This window comes from Trichosurus vulpecula, chromosome 9, assembly GCF_011100635.1.
Source record: "Trichosurus vulpecula isolate mTriVul1 chromosome 9, mTriVul1.pri, whole genome shotgun sequence".
Lineage (NCBI taxonomy): Eukaryota > Metazoa > Chordata > Mammalia > Diprotodontia > Phalangeridae > Trichosurus > Trichosurus vulpecula.
This window is the reverse complement of record NC_050581.1, coordinates 13,843,630-13,864,932: the sequence shown is the minus strand read 5'-3', so window position 1 is coordinate 13,864,932 and position 21,303 is coordinate 13,843,630. Positions and strand designations below refer to the sequence as shown.

Genomic DNA, 21,303 nt, shown 5'->3' with positions numbered 1-21,303 from the left:
CTTTGGGGAACACCAACATTTAGGTAATGATACATGCATAATGAGCCAGCAAAGGATACTGAGGAATGGTCAGACAGGAAGGAGGAGGACCAGGACAGAATAGTGTCATGAAATGTTAAAGAAGAGAAAGTATCCAGTAGGACAAGGTAGTCAACAGTGTCGGAGTGCAGCAGAGGGGTCAGGCAGGAGGAGGACTGAGAAAAAGATCATTGATAAGCAAGCCATTTAACTAAGTCTAAGGTTCACCATCTCAGAAGGATGTAGTGAGAGTTAAATTAAATACTGTATAGACAGCCTTTTGCAAGTTGTAAAACACTGTGTAAAGTCAGTTATTACATGTTGGTACTGGGAGATGCTACATATATATATATATATATATATATATATATATATACTTATGTGTATATATATATATGTATGTGAATATAATATAAATTTGGACATTAGTGCTGGACACAGTAATCATTAAAAAGAGTTATAATTGACTGCATAGGAGCAATGCAAAATGCTTTATAATCAAATAAGAGCAGATTGAATTTGTTGTTGTTATAGGTCTAACTGAAGCCTGACGCTTCTAAAAATATATGTGACAAGGCCTCCTGTAACTGCTTAATATTCACAATTGCTGAAGAAGAACATCTAAGAGCTAATTTTTATAAACTCATGCTTTGAGATATTGAGGCACCCTGTATAAACTAAGCTCTCGAAGTCTGCGTCAAACAGAAGGACAGAGCAGAATGTTATACATATTCTGTGATGTCAGAATCCCCTTTCTATTAGGTTACCAGAAAAGGGCAGCTCAGAGGACTGTGAGTTTTCATTTTATCAAAATTTCCTTTAAAACAGAAATTTCAACCATGTTAGGAAGATTGACTAATCTATGTTTTTTTTTAACTTTGCCTTCTCTTCCTCCTTCCAAATGTAACCAATACTATTGTTATAGTGACTTGTTTGTCACCCATAGTTGTAGGCCTTTTGTTCTCCACTAGTGTTGAATTTTATGGCCTGAAAGCACAGTTACTGGGGATAAGTTGTTAGAATTATCCTTTCACCAAATTCTTTCCTGGTTCTATAGAATAAGAATAGACACAAGGAGAATTAATATCTGGCTGGCTTTAAATGTTTTTAAGACTTTAAAATGTACTTCAGGCATTTTGGAGATCCTTTAAGTCTTAAAGGTTAACTTCTAATGTTAAAAAAGCATTGTACTTGGGAGTGTGGCTTTGGGCCTAGTTCAGAGTTTGCTGTGTACTGGCTTTGTGACCTGGGCAAATTACTTAACCTTAATTGGGCTTCAATTTCTTCTCCTTGTAAAATGAGAGGATAGATCATCATCCTCATCCTCATCACTATCCCATCACAATAACTATTTGTATAAGATTTTGTGAACAGCTGTGTGTGTGTGTAAGTGTATAAGAGAGCAGGCCTTTGAGACAGGAAAACCTGAGTTCATGTCCCACCTCCAACCCATACTAGCTGTGTGATCCTGAGCCAAGTCACTCATCCTCTCACAAAAGTTGCTGTGAAGGGGCCCACTGCCATTAATAGTGGGAGTTTTTAAATCCAGCAGTTCCCTCTAACAGTGAAATCACTAGGGCAGTCCCTCTCTATTCCTATACTGCTCTCAATGTACAAAGTGATTTACATACATCATCTCATTTGATCCTGTTATCATCCTTGTAAAGTGACTGGGGACACTGGGGCTCAGAAAGGTCCACTGACTCGTTCATGGCCAGTCAGTCAAGTGTTTATTAAGTGCCTGCTTTTTGCTAGGCCCTGCTAGTTATAGAGGTGAGATTTGAATGCAGGATTCTCCTGACTCCAAGTCCAGCATTGTTTCAGCCGTGCTAAAATGGCTTTCACAGACTCTTCCAGCTTCCCGATTATTTTATTTATTGTTGTTGTTGTTGTTGTTCTTGTTTTAACCAATATCCTCAATACTTAAAGAAGCGTCCCCATATATATCACTGTTACATTTTAGATGTCTCTGTTTTCATGTCCCCAATGAAAGTGATATCACTTGGACATACAATTACTAATGGATCTTACAGGAGTCAGAGAAAGGGCTTTTAAAAACAGGTTGTTCTTATCCTGATTATCATAAAGAAACTAGAAAGAGAAGAGAGTCAGAAAGGCTCATGATGATCTTTAGCATTTAGATTCGTCAGTCCCATGCCATCCCTAGGCTATAGTGAATGGAATCTCTTTCCCTAAGCCCTTTCTTTAGAGGGAATTCCTATGCTGCTACACCTGGGCACTGACCCAGGAGATGGTCCTTTTATTGAATACTTTCCTGCTTCCATAGAATAGGAATAGACCCTTGTCGCTGAAGAAGGAAGGATATTTAAAGACCTTACAATAGCCATGCAATCAGAAAGCACTAATTAAATCCCTAGAGTATCAGGCACTGTGCTACATGCTGGGCATAAAATAGAAAAGTGAGACAGTAAGCTGTTTACATTCTGCTTAGGGAATATGACATGTTCACAAGTAAAGATATGACCTATACAAAATAAATACAAAGCACTTTGGGGGGGCAGGGTACTAAAACCTAGGGGAATCAGAAAGAGATTCTTGCAGGGGGTGGCACCTCAGTGGTGAAAAGTGATGGGGTTTCACAGAAGGGACCAGCGGTGCATGGAGACAGCAGATAGTATGTCATGTATTGTGAGGAATTGGCAAGTGAGCCAGTTTGGCGGGAGCACAAAGTGTATGAGTGGGAGTAATATGTAATCTACCCATCCTGGGAGGGTAGATGGAGCCACATTGTGAAGGACTTTAACTGCCAGAAGAGTTTGTGTTTTAGCTTGAAGTTCATGGGGAGGCCCAGAAGCTTCTTGAACAAGGGAGTAATATGTTTAGAATGGGAAGATGATCTTGGTAGCTGTGGGAAAGATGGTTAGATATGAGCAAGACCACACAACACACATGAACCCAATTATGAGGCTCTTATTCCAGCCATAGATGATGTGCCTGAGCTAAGGTAGTATTATGAATGTAGAGTAGGGGACAGTTGAGAGAGATGCTGAGGTAGAATTGACAGATTTGATCTATGTAAAGTAACATGCCCCACCTCAAATTACCAAGGCCAGGAGGTAGGCTCTCCTCCCTATTCTTTGACCCTCCACCCCAAAACATATACTCTATAGTTTTCCTCTTCAAAGTGGTCCTTGTTAATTTTAACCTGATTTTACCTGCACCACACTATTCTTTATTCTACCTCTACCCCCTTAGGATACCCTCCATGCAGCAGTGTTACCACTTTCTTCTAAGGACAGCAAATCTCTTACATTTATTGACTACTCATTGGCTACAAGTATATTAAAACCATGGGTCATAAGCTCAGGCTTTGAAGTCAAGAAATCCTGATACCAAATAAAAATTTGGCTCCTAGTGCTAATACAATCTATTTTTGAGTTATTGCTTCCCAGATGCCTTACCATTTTTGAAATCTAACAAGCAAAGGAGTTATACAATTATTGTGGTCTGTTTAAAAAATAACAAATATAATGTAAAATTGTTGTGGACTTTATAACTAACATAAGTACAACCATATATGTATGTACTTGAAATATGTTTATATATATATATATTTGAAATATGTATAGATGTATATTTTACCTGTATCAAAATATTGATTCGGTACCAGTACAGTTATATATAATTATATGTAACTATTATATATGTGTATATACACACATATAATTAATTATATATACAATTTAGTTTTATGTATACATAATTTTATTGATCAGACTTATAGTAGGTCCTGTTCTTAAAACAAAAAAAAAAGAGAATGAGTTTTCTTTTGAGGGATGGGGAGGTAGGCCTCTGATTTTATCATTAGGAGGACTTCCTTGTGTGAAAATTCTATCCACTGATGGAGATTGGCAATTTACCTGCTGCTTAAAATCTTAAGTTAAGTAATTTTCCCATTAAAACTTGAACTCATGTTTTCCTTACTCCAAATCTGGCTCTTTGTTTTTTTAAGGAGTTGAAATAAAATTTTAGGGACTTAAAACAATTTAAATTTCATTCCTGCAAACATCGGAGAGTTATCTCTCAGTGGAGCTAATCATCTTCTTGAACCTGGGTAAACATTCAGAACTCTATTGTAGCTAATTTTTTGTTGTTAAAAAATTTAATTTAGACTTTTGAGATGATGCCTAAAATACACACACAGCCACAGTAGTGATCTCCTAATTTTGAGAGAGGGAATTATGATATTTTATTATTTCTTCCTTATGTCTCTTTCTGTGTGGGTTTTGGTGTCACAAAAACCTAACAACCTTTTTGTTGCAACAATCTTGCTAGCAGCTACTGTGGCTGTGTAATACCAACAACAATTGGCACACAGAACGCTGCAAGCCCAGGTTCTTTTGATCTGCTTTACTAAGGAAAGCAATGTCAAGGGGTTAACAAGCTTACCTTAATGCAGCGTACAAATATCATTCACTTAGTTCAGGGGAAAAAGCCAGCACCCTGAACCTCAGAGCAAATACAAACAAATTACAAACATCAACAGACAGACCTTGTCTGATTCAAATCTCAATACATAGTTACCAGGGTTTAACAAAGTCCAAACGCCTGGGTTTACAGGCTGGAGGGCTCTTAACTATAGCTGCCCAGAGTCTCCATATTAGCACACTGCCAAGAGTGAAAGCCCTTCGCAAATAGCTCTGTTCTCTGTTTTTATACACTCTTTAGCAGTCATCAAACGTCATCCGAGTGACCAGAACTCAGGGTCTTACTATTGGCTCTGATGTTAGCAACTCCCCTTAGGACCCTGAGGGCTTCATGCCCACATAAGCTTAGCACCTAGTAGACAGGGGTTTGGGCCTGGGGTTTAGCACCTTATAAGAGTCAATCAAAAACACCCAACTTAATTGATATTACACTTATAAGTTAAGATTTTCAGAAAACAATACAGCGTCTGTGTTACTTTGAAAAAATAAAATGTTATGTTCAGCCTATAGTCAAAATGAGCCAAAATATATTATGCTAATGGGTAAAATATGTTTCCAAAATAGGTGTCAACAGAGATGAAAAAGGTTCTCATTCTTACCATCCTTTTTTTTATTAAATAAATTTTTTATTTTTAGTTTACAACACTCGGTTCCACAAGTTTTTGAGTTCCAAATTTTCTCCCCTTCCCTCCCTTCCCCCCTTCCCCTCCTGCCCCAGACGGCATGAAATCTGATGTATGTTCCACATATACTTTCGCATTAAACTTATTTACACAATAGTCAAGTTGTAAAGAAGAATTATAACCAATGGAATGAAACGTGAGAAAGAAGAAACAACCAAAAAAGAAGAGGAAAAAAAAGAGAGAGCAAATAATGTCTCAATCTGCATTCAGACCCTGTAATTCTTTCTCAGGATGGAGATAGCTCTTTCCACCATGAGTCCTTTGGAGCTGTCTTTGAACCTTGTATTGCGGGGAAGAGCCAAGTCTATCAAAGTTAGTCATTACAGAAGCAATATGTCTGTGGTTGTGTACAAAGTTCTCCTGGTTTGGCTCCCCTCACTCAGCATCAGATCATGTAGGTCTTTCCAGGTTATGATGAAGTCCGTATTTTCCCCATTTCTTATAGCACAATAATATTCCATTACATTCAAATACCACAGCTTGTTTAGCCATTCCCCAATTGATGGGCATCCCCTTGATTTCCAATTCTTTGGCACCACAAAGAGAGCTGCTATGAATATTTTTGTACATATAGGTCCCCTTCCTACTTGTGTGATCTCTTTGGGATACAGCCCTAGAAGTGGTATTGCTGGGTCAAAAGGTATGCACATTTTTATAGTCCTTTGGGCATAGTTCCAAATTGCTCTCCAGAATGTCTGGATCAGTTCACAACTTCACCAACAATGTAATAATGTTCAAATTTTCCCACATCTTCTCCAGCATTTATCATTTTCCTGTTTTGTCATATTAGCCAATCTTACAGGAGAGATGTGGTCCCTAAGAGTTGTTTTGATTTGCATTTCTCCAATCAATAGTGATTTAGAACATTTTTTCATATGCTTATAGATATCTTTAATTTCTTCCAATGAGAGTTGCCTGTTCATATCCTTTGACCATTTCTCAATTGGGGAATGACTTGTATTTCTATTAATTTAGCTCAGTTCCCTGTATATTTTAGATAGGAGGCCTTTATCAGAGACACTGGTTGTAATCTTACAGTCCTTTTGGTCATCCCTATTTAAAACCTATGTTGTAGTGTCTTTTTCATTGGTTACTATAGATGAAGGAGTAACTGTATTTAATTTGGCTTTACTCATAGACTGTAAAGGGGACTAAAAAAATTAATTTCACTTGAATACTTATTGTGTTGGATGCTAAGAGAAATAATAATTGTGGTGTTTCTGTCACTGGTTAAAGAAATAAAGATTTAGGATATATAAGATTAAAGGAATTCAGACTAGAGATGAACCTTAGAGATTATTGACTCTACTCCTTTCATTTTACAGATAAGGAAATTGAGGTCCAAGGAGATTAGATGACTTGCTCAAGGTAATACAGGTACTAAGTAGCAGGGCCAGGATTTTATCACACCTCAGACTCCAAAGTCAGCATTCTTTCTATTCTGCCTTGTTTTTCAGAGGAGCAAAATGAGGTTTAGAGGGTTTATGCTTGCCTAAGGTCACACAAATAGTAACCAGCAGGCCCTAAAGAATCTGTCTTTTCAGTTCAACAAACATTTACTAAATGACTACCAAAGTGTACAAAGCACTGTCCTCATGAAGAAGACTACCTAGTGGAAATATATGACATGATTCCTTTTTTTTGGAGGGCGGAAGAAAAGACCATTGGGTTTAAGTGACTAGACCAAGGTCAAACAGGTAGTAAGTGTCAAGTGTCTGATGCCGGATTTGAACTCAGGTCCTCCTGACTCCAGGGTCGGTGCTGTATTCACTGAGTTACCTAGCTGCTCTATGACGTGCTTTTTAATAAACAAGCACAAATCAATGAAAGCAGTGCTGGATGAAGTTTGAGGTAAGATACAATCACTACCAGTGCAGGGAACAAGGGAGTTTATGTGATTACCCAGATTTATGCCTAAGAAAGATGTCTGCTAGTTGGTATAAAAAATGGCTTGAAGGAAGGAAAGGGGAGATGCGAAGGTATGTTAGGAGACCAGAAATAAATACACACACACACACACACACACACACATAAATAAGAGAGGAGAGAGAGTCCAAATGGACAGTACTAAGGGCCTGTTACTAGGACGGTAGCAGTAGAAATAGATATATAGAATAGATGTTTTATGGTAGGATCAATAAAATCTGATACCTTATTGCATATGAGATTATAGAAGAAAAATTTATGGTAACACTAAAGCTATGAGCCTGGGAGACTTATAGAAATGGTGAAGTCAGGAACAGGTTTTGGAGGAAATGTAGTAAGTTCAGTTTGTATTGTTACATTTGAGCTGTCACTGAGGCATATCCTAAAGGCACTTGAAAATGTGAGCCTAGAGCTTGGGAGAGAGGTTAGAGATGGAGATTCAGATTTCAGGTTCCCTGGTATGGGGGGGATAGTTCAAGCTGTATGAGTGAATAAGATTGCCAATGGACAAGATGGAGAGAGGGAAGGTGAAGAAGGAAAATTTGGTAATGCTAACTTTAAGGCTTTGAGAAGAGGATAAGCAGTCAGTGAAGGAGAGGAGCAGTTAGAGAGGGATGAGAACCAGAAGAGTATGGTGTTTCAGACAGAAGGAAATTTCTATTCATCCTTTAAAACTCACTTCAAATGCTACTCCTGAAAAGAAGTTTTCCTTGATTTTTTTATGCCCCATCTCCTCAAATCAGTAGGAAGCGTTTCCTCCTTAGGTTGCCAGTTGTTGCTTGTATGTTCTTAATATACTTTTTGTATATTATTTATTTGTTCATAATTCATCTGCAAGATTCCTCAGAATAACCAAAGTCAGATCATTTCATTTAATTCCTTTCATTCATTCCTGAGTATTACGATCCAGGTGAAACCAAAAGCCCCAAAGTTTGTTAAATCCTAGAATAGTTCTCCAAAAAATAATTTGAAACCTCTTTTGTTGGTCATTTTTAAGAACAACAAAAATATCCATTCTCTCTAGAATAAATTATAAATTGCCTTGACAAAACACAGGCTCTTGCAAAATTCAAGCAACTTTCTTCCTTTACTTGTCTATGTCAAAGTAATGTCACAGCTGATTGTAAGGAACCATATTTGGAAGAGTATGGTACCAGCATTGTAGTTCATAATATTAATTTGTTTAAATTTTTACTTATTTCCTTTAGGCCAAAACTAATTTCCATTAAGCTTTCCCCAGTTTCTTTTGAGCTTTCTTTGGGCTTCTGGTCTAGAACTATGTTACTGTCTTAGGCAACATAGATTCCTTAAATACTATTAGTGTAGTAATGTCTGTTAGACATTGTAATGCAACACTTCCCTCTGCTGGTTATACATAGGAATAAAATACTTGTTTTTAGGCAAGAGCTCATGGAAGATTAAGTTTTAAGAATGTGTATAAAAGATTTTCTCAAACTTTTGAAAATAAATTGTGTTCGTGTGAAAAATTTGAAAATAAATTTTATTAGAATTAGGGAAATGGGGGTGGAGCCAAGATGGCAGCTGAAAAGCAGGGACTAGCGTGAGCTCCCCGCCGAGTCCCTCCAAAAACCTATAAAAAATGGCTCTGAACCAATTCTAGAACTGCAGAACCCACAAAATAGCAGAGCGAAGCAAGGCTCCAGCCCAGGACAGCCTGGATGTTCTCTGGGTGAGGTCTGTCCCACACGGAGCTGGGAGTGGAGTGGAGCAGAGCAGAGCCGAGCCCAGCCAAGCGCAGCGTGGGCCACACGGACCAACCAGACCAGGAGCCGGGCGAAGTGTGCCCTAGTGCTCTGAATCAGTGAGCTGTGGCAGTTACCAGACTTCTCAACCCACAAACACCAAAGACAACACAGAAGGTTAGTGGGAAAAGCTGCAGGAGTGGAAGGAGTTCGAGGTTCGGCTACCACCCTGGGGGTAGCAGAGGTGGGGCAGCTACAGAACTACAGCTGCAGTTGCTTCCGGCCCCAGGCCCACCTGGTGGGAGGAATTAAGTGGCAGATCAGAGCAGGACTGCAGAGCCTGCTGAAGATCTAAGTCCAGTCCGGGTTGGGGGTTCTTGGGGAAGGAGGAGTGCTGGTGTAGCAGAGCTGGCGCATCCCTCCCAAACATGGAACATAGAACTCTTTAGTCTACAAGCATTCATACCCCGCTGAAAAACTCAAGGGTCAAGTTAGTTGTCTGGGAATATGGCCAGGCAGCGAAAACACACCCAGATTCAGTCTCAGACTTTGGAATCTTTCTTTGGTGACAAAGAAGACCAAAACATACAGCCAGAAGAAGTCAACAAAGTCAAAGAGCCTACATCAAAAACCTCCAAGAAAAACATGAACTGGTCTCAGGCCATGGAAGAGCTCAAAAAGGATTTGGAAGAGCAAGTTAGAGAAGTAGAGGACAAATTGGGAAGAGAAATGAGAAGGATGCGAGAAAACCATGAAAAACAAGTCAATGACTTGCTAAAGGAGACTCAAAAAAATACTGAAAAATATACTGAAGAAAACAACGCCTTAAAAAATAGACTAACTCAAATGGCAAAAGAGCTCCAAAAAGCCAATGAGGAGAAGAATGCCTTGAAAGGCAGAATTAGCCAAATGGAAAAGGAGGTCCAAAAGACCACTGAAGAAAATACCACCTTAAAAATTAGATTGGAGCAAGTGGAAGCTAGTGACTTGATGAGAAATCAAGATATTATAAAACAGAACCAAAGGAATGAAAAAATGGAAGACAATGTAAAATATCTCATTGGAAAAACCACTGACCTGGAAAATAGATCCAGGAGAGATCATTTAAAAATTATTGGACTACCTGAAAGCCATGATCAAAAAAAGGCTAGATATCATCTTTCAAGAAATTATCAAGGAGAACTGTCCTGATATTCTAGAGCCACAGGGCAAAATAGAAATTGAAAGAATCCACCGATCGCCTCCTCAAATAGATCCCAAAAAGAAATCTCCTAGGAATATTGTCACCAAATTCCAGAGCTCCCAGATCAAGAAGAAAATACTGCAAGCAGCCAGAAAGAAACAATTTGAGTATTGTGGAAACACAATCAGAATAACCTAAGATCTAGCAGCTTCTACATTAAGAGATCGAAGGGCTTGGAATACGATATTCTGGAGGTCAGTGGAGCTAGGATTAAAACCAAGAATCACCTACCCAGCAAAACTGAGTATCATGCTCCAAGGCAAAATATGGACTTTCAAACACAAGAATCAAGAGAAGCATGAAAAGGTAATCAAGAAAAAGAACAAGAAACAGAAATTGCAAGGGACTTACTAAAGTTGAACTGTTTTGTTTACATTCCTACATGGAAAGATGATGTGTATGATTCAGGAGACTTCAGTATTAGGGTAGCTGAAGGGAATATGCATATATATATATATATATGTTTATGTATATATATGTATGTGTGTGTGTGTGTGTGTGTATATATATATATATATATATATATATATACACACACAGAGAGAGAGAGAGAGAGAGAGAGAGGACACAGGGTGAGTTGAAGATGAAGGGAAGATATCTAAAAGAAATAAAATCAAATTAAGGGATGAGAGAGGAATATATTGAGAGAGGGAGATAGGGAGAGATAGAATGGGTTGGATTATCTCGCAAAAAGGTGGCAAGAGGAAGCAGTTCTGTGGGAGGAGGGGAGAGGGCAGGTGAGGGGGGAATGAGTGAATCTTGCTCTCATCAGATTTGACCTGAGGAGGGAATACCATACATACTTAATTAGGTAACTTACCCCACAGGAAAAAAGGAGGAAGAAGAAGATAAAAAAGGGGGGGATGATAGAAGGGAGGGCAGATGGGGGTGGAGGCAATCAAAAACAAACACTTTGGAAAGGGGACAGGGTCAAGGGAGAAAATTCAATAAAGGGGAATAGGTTAGGAAGGAGCAAAATATAGTTAGTCTTTCACAACATGAGTATTGTGGAAGGGTTATACATAATGATACGCATATGGCCTATGTTGAATTCCTTGACTTCTTAGGGAGGGTGGGTGGGAAGGGAAGAAGGGAGAGACTTTGGAACTCAAAGTTTTAAAAACAGATGTTCAAAAACAAAAAAAAAAAAAGTTTTTGCATGCAACTAGAAAATAAGATACACAGGCAATGGGGCGTAGAAATTTATCTTGCCCTACAAGAAAGAAAGGGAAAAGGGTATGGAAGGGGAGTGGGGTGACAGAAGGCGGGGCTGACTGGGGGACAGGGCAACCAGAATATATGCCATCTTGGAGTGGGGGGGAGGGTAGAAATGGGGAGAAAATTTGTAATTCAAACTCTTGTGAAAATCAATGCTGAAAACTAAATATATTAAATAAAAAAAGAGTAGAATTATGTAAATGTCTTTATAAAGTTTTAACTATTTTCAAAGGAGTAGAATTAAAGGGAAAACTATATAGTAACTAATTGAGAAATAAAAAAATTCCTCTTTTTGAAAGCTTAAATACAAGCTTTAAAATACAAGTTTAGCCAATATCCTTTTGTGTTTTAAATTAAATAGCAGATATTTAAATGGAAAGAGCCTATATTTTATCAAGACAATTTGCAACTTATTATAGACGAATTAGTACCTTTCCCCTTCTTAACAATGACCAACAAGGGAGGTTTAAAATTATTTTTTGTAAAACTATTCTGGTATTTAACAAGCTACTGGTTTTTTGTTTGACTTGGTTCCTAATAATCAGGAACATCTTAAATGAAAGATGCCTAATTTTGGTTATTTACCTCTAAGGGCTTTGTTGGGAGTTGCCCTGACTTAGCCATTTTTTAGTCTACTGGATACTGTAGTATGATTATGATCTAGCACATTGGTTCCCAGATATTCTCTACCAAAAGAACCTTTTGGCTACTTCCTAAATTACAGATTTCCCTGCCCCTAAAATATAGTTCTTCACCCTTCATATAAGAAATCTTATAGATACGAATAGAGGTGAGATTGGACAGAAGGAGAAGAAATAGATGATGTTGTTTAATCCTTACTGGCACCCCACTTTCATAGCTATGGTAGTTAGAAAAAAAAATGTTCAGATTTTCCAAGTATGTCAGCAAAGTGGCAAGGATGGAGTGATAAGGGCCATCTAGAGTGTGGGAGAAAGAAGGAATTTATCTGAAGTAGTTCATAAAGGGAATAATTGGCAAAGCACAAAGAGATCCAGGCCAGAGCAGAACTGATAGCATATATAGCACACAAAAATTGTTTCCAATATGCTTTCTTCCTTCCTGACTCTCTCACTGCTGCTTTCTTGGTTACTGGAGGATTGGGGAGGGGGAGGAAGAGGAATGCTAATAAAAATGATATGGAAATGTGTCTTTGCACACATATTGTTATCTTGAAGGTTAGTAGGTCAAGCAAAAAAAGTCTTTCTGTTTTGAGTGCTGAGGCTAGTTTGTTAAAACAAAACTCAACATGGAGTACTTCCTGAACTTTGGTTCCCTCCTCCCTTCGTCAGAAATAGTTGGATGTTCAACAGAGCATAACTAGAAGCAGATTAAACTTTTCTGAGATGGTGATGCACCTTTAGGTGAACACACACATTTCATGTTGAAGAGACTCCACATTGCCCAAGAGGAAGGCTAAATTCATGTTAGCTCAAAGAAACCTGAACTTAAATGCAGTTGGAAACCTCCTAATGTTGCAGGTAAGAAGTCAAGTCTGTCTTTAATAGAAAATAATTTATTTTGAAATAAATACTTCCCATAGACATTTCAACTCTTTGAAGTGTATGGTAAAATTTTGAAAAATCAATAACTGCCAAATTATAGGTGTTTAGAGCTAATTATTAGCATTCCTATTTACTTTGGAAGAGGGGAAGGAATGTGCACTATCTTTGTGTCTACAAAGCACACAGAACCAGGACCAAAAAATGTCCACTTATTCTTAAGTTATTAATTTGAAGCCTCTAACTCTTTTAACATTTGTGGTTCTTTGAAGATGAGCTAATGCTAACTGGCTAATTACATTTTGTTACATGGCATACTAAATTTGTCCAAAGTCAAGATAGAATTGAGCCATGTAAAGAAAAATCTTAAAGCCTTTGTACATTATAAAACTTATTTTAAAAGATGGTAACTTGTTTAGTTAGCATTGTATGTGTTGTTAGATTCACAGGCTTTGAGACATTCCTAAATCTTACTCAGCTATTCAAAATTCAATTAATTCAGACTTACTTTAGAATTCAGAATATATGCAAATCTAGTAGACTATAAAAATACACAATATATTCTAAATAATTTTTTTCTAAATCAAAGACATTTATCTGGTTAAGCTTGTGAAGGAGTTTTCCAGGTAAATATGTATAGAAGGCACTATTCATTAACAAAAGACTAAAATTAATTCAGAAAAGATAGAGGTTTGAAATACTGTAAGGAAGTACAAAAATAATCTTAACAGAAAAGTGGGACAACAACATTTCGCTAATGTTAATTGGTTTGAAACTCAAGGGCTTTCATTAGGCCAATTATTAATTTTGATGCCCACAAATGAACTCTCCTCCTTTTCCAGCACAACTCTTTTTACACCTGGCACCTCTTTTTTATTCTTTCCCTTTAGTGTGTTGTTCCCTCAACTTTTCAGGGGGACTGTGGACAACTTTTGTTTTCTGTCTAAATTTCCTAGGCCTATTGTTCATGTTCTAATATTTGTTTCTTCACACTTGATCTTTGTGTCTTAAAGCCTTTATATATTCCCACTGGAAGTGCCTTATTGTATTCAGAAAGCATCTAATGTGGATGTTTAATAAATATTATTCATAACAATGCTGGATAGATTAGATCCCTGTGATACTCATTTATGACAATGAGTATTAAAAGGATTGATAAATGGGAAAGTAAAATACCTTGTAAATTAATAGAAAAGCATTGTATAAAAATATAGTTTTATATCTAATTTAATTTTTTTTGAATGGAAGGGAAGGATGAAGCTTTCTTTAAGAAATGTGGAATTATCATTGACAGAAGATGGTGGTATACTTTTTTCCTTAAGAATTTACATTCACAGATAGTCAAATGCAAAAGATTAGATTCTCATACATGACGCTTTGAATCGTTGAATCATATCGTATTAGAGCTGGAAGGAACCTTTGTCCTCATCTAGCCTGACTCCCTCATTTTACAGATAAGGAAACAGAAACTCAGAGAAATACAGCATCTTGCCCAAGGTCACACAGGTAGGATACAAGAGAACAAGGATTACAAGATTTTGGTTTCAGATTTTGTGTATAATAAGTCAAGATTGACTTTTTAAAAAAATTACTATGTTGAATTTTCTACAATTAGCTGTTTCTTTTAAGGTGTAAGGTAGTTAAACTGTTACTTTCTAGAGGAGTTTCAACTCAAGGTAACACTAGTTACTGATTGAATAGTTAAGCATGATGTCCTTGCAATTTGAATAAATAGGTTTAATCTTTGTGACTCTTTGTTAGATCTCCTTGTGGAGAAAAAAATAGTTTCAATAACAAAAATTACCTTTTTCCTAACATAGTCTTCAAGTTTATATGTTATTGAGCCAAGCATAAGCTTAGATTGCCTATCTTGGGATCAGAGATCGATGAGAGAAGAAAATGTCATCATTGGTTTGTTACAAAAGGTACTTGAATCTATAAAAGTACATTTAGATGCTTTTAATAAAAAATAACAATGCTTTAAAGAGAATCATAAATATATCCTTTGGTTCTGGTATTTGGAGAAAAATCATCAAGATATATTTTATTGACTACTTTTGTCCCTTTCTTAGTCAATTAAGAATAGTGTTTAATGTCTCAGACAAAATTCCTGTAGCTCTTCTTGAGGGTTTATTAGTTAATGTTTGAAAGGGAAAACAGGCCTGTTCTACAGATTATTGTGCTTGCCAAACACTAGGGGGAAAAACACCCATACACACAAACACGATTTGTTAAGAAGAGTCAAGTTGTGGGGTAGCTAAGATTTATTTTAAGTGGTGTTTTACAATTAGATTTTTGTGAACTCTAAAGGTTTGTTAAAAGTCTCTTCTAAGAAGTTCAGAATTCCATGACTATAGTTCTTAAAAGCCTCATTAGTGAATTATGTTGATGCTTTATTATACTACTTATAAAACTATGCTTTAAAAAGCAATATTCCTGAGAGAGTGACATGTATTATCTACTATGTGGAGGGGGGAATTTTTCAAGAGTATAAGAATGATTTCTCAAAACAAATTTTAAAATTCCCTTTTCATTGAATTTATTATACTTCTTGTCCCTTGTTCCTATGATTTTAAATTTTTTTTTCTTTAAAAAAATGTTTATTTTGAACTTAAGCACCAAAACAACATTTCCATCCACACAGTAGAACACAAAAGAACATTCTAAGTTTTTGCACAAACAAAACAAATGCAACCAAGATTAGGAAGGCAGAAAGCTGGGGAAAAAATTTTATAGCAAGTGTGTCAGACAAAAGCCTCATTTCTCAAATATGTAGAGAACTGGATCAAATTAAGCCATTCTCCAATTGATAAATGGTCCAAGGACATGAACAGGCAGTTTTTAGATGAAGAAATCAAAGCTATTTATAATCATATGAAAAAAATGCTTTAAATCATTATTGGTTGGAGAAATACAAATGAAAATAACTCTGAGGTACCACCTCACACCTATCAAATTGGCTAATATGAAAGAAAAGGAAAATGATAAATGTTGGAGAGGATGTGGGAAAATTGGGATACTAATGTGCTGTTGGTGGAGTTGTGAATGGATTCACCCATTCTGGAGAGCATTTTAGCCCCAAAGGGCTATAAAACTGGACATACCCTTTGATTCAGTAATGTCACTATACTAGGTCTGTATCCTAAAGAGAGTTAAAAAAAACAAATGGAAAAGGTCCTATTTATACAAAAATATTTATAGCAGTTCTTTTTTGTGGTGGCAAAGAATTGGAAATTGAGAGGATGTCCAACAACTGAGGAAGAGTTGAACAAGTTGTGATTTTTAATGTGGATTTTAATGAAATACTATATAAGAAATGATAAACAGAATGGTTTCAGAAAAAACCTGGAAAGAGTTACACAAACTGATGCAAAGTGAAATGAGCAGAACCAGGAGAGAACATTGTACACACTAACAGCAATATTATATGATGCTAATCTGTGAATAATGTAGGTATTCTCAGCAGTACAGTGATCCAAGACAGTTCTGAAGGACTCATGATGAAAAATGGTATGGGCCTCCAGAGAAAGAACTGATGGAGTCTGAATACAGACTGAAGCATACTGTTTTTGACTTTCTTTAGTGTCTATGTGTGTGCGCATTTTGGTCTGTTTTCTTTTTCAACATGACTAATATGGAAATATGTTTTGCATGATTACACCTATGTCAAATTGCCTGCCATCTCAGGGAGAGGGGAGGGGAGGGAAGGAGAGAGGGAAAGAATTTGTAATTCAAAATTTTAAAAAACGAATGTTAAAAATTGTTTTTACATAGTAATTGGGGAAAATAAATTATTTTTTTTAAAAAAGAATTCTGTGGTCAGCTTAATCTCCAATTCACACCAGTTGCTTAAAAAAATATGCACGTTACTTTCAAAACTGTCTCAATTGTCTATGCTTCCTTGTGAGTTCCATCTGTTTTCTTCTGTGCATTCAAAAAATGTTGTCTCTCATTTTCTAAGATACTATAATATTCCATTATATTCATGTAACATAATTTCTTCAGCTATCTCCCACTTGTCTAATAGACAAACTAAGGCACTCTCTTGGAAGTTCTCATGTTCTTTTCCCCCTTCCCCATTCTTCCTTTCTTCTTCTCCATCAGGAAGTTGGTTTTGCTTATCACTATTCCCTCCTCAGTATTATCTTCCCTCTTAAAATATCCCCTCCATCCCTGCTTGGCTCCCTGTTAAGATTAACTTCATTTCACATCAAACTTTATGAATGTGTTTGTGAGTTCAACCCTCCTTTGTCCATTTCAAATAAGTATAGGTTCATCTGATGCCCACTTTCCCATCTCTTTACTTCATGTTTGTATATTCTTTTTCTCTTTATGAGAAATGGCAAGTTTCTTCCCTTCTTCCTTTCTATACTAGTGTATCCCTCCTTTTTCTCTTCCCTTTTTTTTAAATTTAAATTTTCAGTTTCAAATTCTCTCCCTGCCTAAGCCCCCTCCTCTATCCATTGAGAAGGCAAGAAATGTGATATTCATCCTACGTATGAAGTCATACAAAATATATTTCTATATTAGCCATGTTGCAAGAAAGAAAGAAAGTAAATATATATATATATATATATATAGAGAGAGACTTCAGTCTTCACTCAGAGTTCATCAGTTCTCTCCCTGGAGATTCTGGATAGCATTTTTCATCTTGAGTCCTTTGAAATTGTCATAGAACATTGTATTGGTCAAAGTAACTTAGTTATTCATGATTAATTAGTGTTACTAATATTTCTGTTGCCATGTACAATGTTCTCCTAAATCTACTCACTTCACTTTGCATCAGTTCATATGAGTCTTTTCCAGGTTTTTCTGAAACCATCTTCATCATTTCTTAGAGCGCAACAGTATTCCATCACAATCATATACTCTAACTTGTTTAGCCATTACCTAATTAATGGGCATCCCCTCAGTTTCCAATTTTTTGCTGCCAGAAAAAGAGCTGTAATAATTATTTTTGCAGGTGAGTAGTTTTTCTTTTTAAAAAATCTTTTTAGGGTATAGACCTAGTAACAATTTTACAGGGTCAAAAGGTATGAACAGTTTTATATCCCTTTGGGCATAGTTCCAAATTGTTCTCCAGAATGGTTGAACTAGTTCACAGCTCCACTAAAAGTGAATTATCGTACCTCTTTTTCCACATCCCCTCCAGCGTTTGTTATTTTCTTTTTCTGTTGTTAGCCAATCTGGTGGGTGGTACCTCAGAGTTCTCTAAGTATGCTGTCATATAGTCTGTAAAAAGTAATAATTTTGTTTCCTCCTTGCTTATTCTTATTCCTCCAATTTCCTTTTCTTGTCTTATTGCAGTCGCTAGCATTTCTAGTACAATATTGAATAATAGTGATAATGGACATCGTTGCCTCACCCCTGATCTTATTCGGAAGGTTTCTAACTTATCCCTATTATAGATAATGTTTGCTCTTGGTTTTAGATAGATACTACTTATCATTTGAAGAAAAGCTCCATTATTCCTATACTTTCTAATTTTTTTTTTAGGAATGGGTGTTTTATTTTGTCAAAAGCTTTTTCTGCATCTCTTAATATAATCATATGATTTTTGTTGTTTTTGTAATTGATTTGGTCAATTATGCTTACATAGTGAGCCAGCCCTGCATTCCTGGTATAAATCCCACCTGGTTATAGTGTATGATATTTGACATATTGCTATAATCTCCTTGCTGGCATTTTATTTAAAATTATTGCATCAATATTAATTAGGGAAATTAATTTGTAGTTTTCTTTCTCTGTCTTTCCCTGATTTAGGTATAAAAACCACATTTGAGTCATGAAAGGAATTTGGTAGGATCCCCTTTTCAATTAGTTTATGTAGTATTGGAATTAATTATTCTTTAAATGTTTGGTAGAATTCATTTGCAAATCCATCAGGTCCTTGGGTTTTTTTCCTTAGGGAATTCATTTATGATTTTTTCAATTTCTTTTTCCAAAACATGGTTATTCAAATATTCTATTTCTTCTTCTATTAATCTGGGCAATTTATAATTTTGTAAATATTCATCCATTTCATTTAAACTGGCAGTTTTACGTGCATATAATTGAGCCAGATATCTCCTTATAATTGCTTTAATTTCATCTTCATTGGTTGTTCATTCACTCTATTCATTATTGATACAGGTAATTTGGTTTTCTTCTTTCTTAATCAAATTAACCAATGGCTTATCTATTTTATTACCCTCCCTTCTCTTTCTCCTCTTCAGATGTTCAGAACAGAACTAATCTACCCTATCACATCTGTTTTTCTTATTTCTCTCATTAATTTTTAACATTCATTTAAAAATGTTTTTGAATTCTAAATCCTCTCCCTCCCTCAAGCTCCTCCCCTACCCGTCAAGAAGGCAAGCACCTTCAGTACTCTTTGAAGATATTAAGATTTATAAGAGGACACTTATTTCTTCTCTTCCATTAAAATGTTAGCACTGCATCATCATATAGCTCCTTCTAGTTATTCAAATAGATTTTCTTTCTAGCTTCCTCTGCACTCTCGTGTTTCAAAGTTCTCATTCAACACTTTTCTTTTCATCATAAATGCTTGAAAGTCCTCTATTCTGGGAAAAATCCCTTTTCCCCCCTGTAGGATTTTATACATGTATATGCACATATTACATATATGCATACATAACACATATACACGTGTATGTACACATGTACATGAGAATGTCTGACTTTGACCTTGGATGGGGTGGGTCACAGTTGGCAGAGAGTTGCTCGCCTTGCAGAAAACTCCGCCCCATCGGCATCACTGTCTGCTTCCAGGCTACCATCAGCAGCGGCAATTGCTACCAACCGTCACCAGGAAGATCCCTGGGCGCTACAGCATGTATCAGGTCATGTGATTCCAGCCCAGCCCTCGTAGCCATTATCTGAGTAAGTAATTTCTGTCGAGAAGGGCCAGTTGCCACCAGTGGCTGTGGCGTTGAAATGACCAGAGATGGCCAAATGCTGCGGAGAGTGAAAAGAAAAACACAAGACATGGGCTGGGTGGAAGAGTAAAGAACAGCTCCATTCATTAGTCTGAGGGACAGGGCTTATGTACCTTTATAGGCAAGCAGAATCAACAAATCCACGTGTGAGGCACTTGCATAATGCATGACTTCCTTATGCTTTTGTTCCCCTTTTGCTGTAAACAATATTGTGTTAAATAGCCCACAGGTGGTATTTAGTACATGTGTGCTGTGGGGGTTTTGGAGAGAGCACCTGTGTACCATGTGTACCGAGGAGGCTTGAAGAGCCTTCATCCTGAGCAGCACATGCATGCCGAGGGAGGGATGGAGAGCCCAAGGGCAAAAACAGGCCTCTGGCCTATATCTTATCCCAGAATGGACTTTCAGAAGGGGTAAGCCATCCCTGCCAACTTCCCTGCACAGATCAGGTAAGCCTGACTAGCTAAAGCAGCAAGGCACCCTGGGGAAGAGATAGGAAGCAGCCTGTTACAGACCAGTCAAACTACTACCACCAAAACCAGCATCTTCCCTCAGACCCTGATGGATAAAGCCTAGGACTCAAAGTCCTAGAGCCTTTGGAATAGAACTACCATCAAAACCAGCCAACTTGCTTCCAGACCAGCCCCTGTAGCCTTTTACCCTTCCTTTCCTTTCATCTCTTCAGACATTCTGAACAGAACTAATCCATCCTCATCAACTCCGTTTTTCTTACTTGAATCTTTTAGTTTATGCAGTGTTCTATACCCATAGTCTCCCCACCTCTACAAAGAAGGAAATGAGTTGCTTTTTAAAATATCTTCTTCAGGGCCATGGTAGATCATTATTATAATACATATTCAGTTTCAGATTTTTTGACATTATTCTTTTCCATTTTCTGTTATTGTCATTGTGCGTATTGTTTTCCTGATTCTGCCTTACTTCACTTTGCATGTTTTATGTCCTCTTTTGTTTCTCTGTATTCTTCATATTTATAATTTCATACAATATAGTAATATTCTATTCCTGTGGTATAGTCATGTATTTAAGTTTACTTAGCCTTTCCCTGGTCAGTGGCCACCTACATGGTGAATATGGGTTCTTTCTATTTTTGACCTCAGGGTTTATGCCTAGGAGTGGAATCTCTGGTTAAAAGGGCATGGATTGTACTTAGATTTTATTTTAGCAAGGTATTTGACAGAATTTCTCATGTCATCTTTGTAGACAAGATAGATATGACCTTGATGATAAGGTGGAATTGGAACTAGATGACTGACTGATAGTGTTCATTAAAGAAACAATATTATCTTGGAAGGAATGTTTGTAGTGGTGTGGTTCTGTCCTTGGCTGTTTTGTTCAGTGTTTTGTTTTTTTGAATCTGGGATTTGGATGAGGTCATATATTTCTTGCTCATCAAATATGAATGACATGAAGCTGAGAGGTCTAGGTAATTTCATTGAATGACAGATTTGGGATAAAAAAATCTAGATAGGCTAGAACCATATCTAATAAAGTGAAAATTATTGAGGATAAAATGTGAAGTTCTATAATTAGGTTCAAAAAATCATCTCAAAAAGTTCAGGTTAGGGGAAGTATTATCAGAAAGCTG

At 36.7% G+C, this 21,303-nt stretch overlaps 1 protein-coding gene across 3 annotated transcripts in view; it reads left to right on the top strand.

Moving 5' to 3' along the window:
- The window catches only part of RAB11FIP3 (RAB11 family interacting protein 3), a 158,468-nt gene that overhangs the window by 69,693 nt on the left and 67,472 nt on the right, over positions 1-21,303 (top strand). The window lies entirely within an intron of this gene.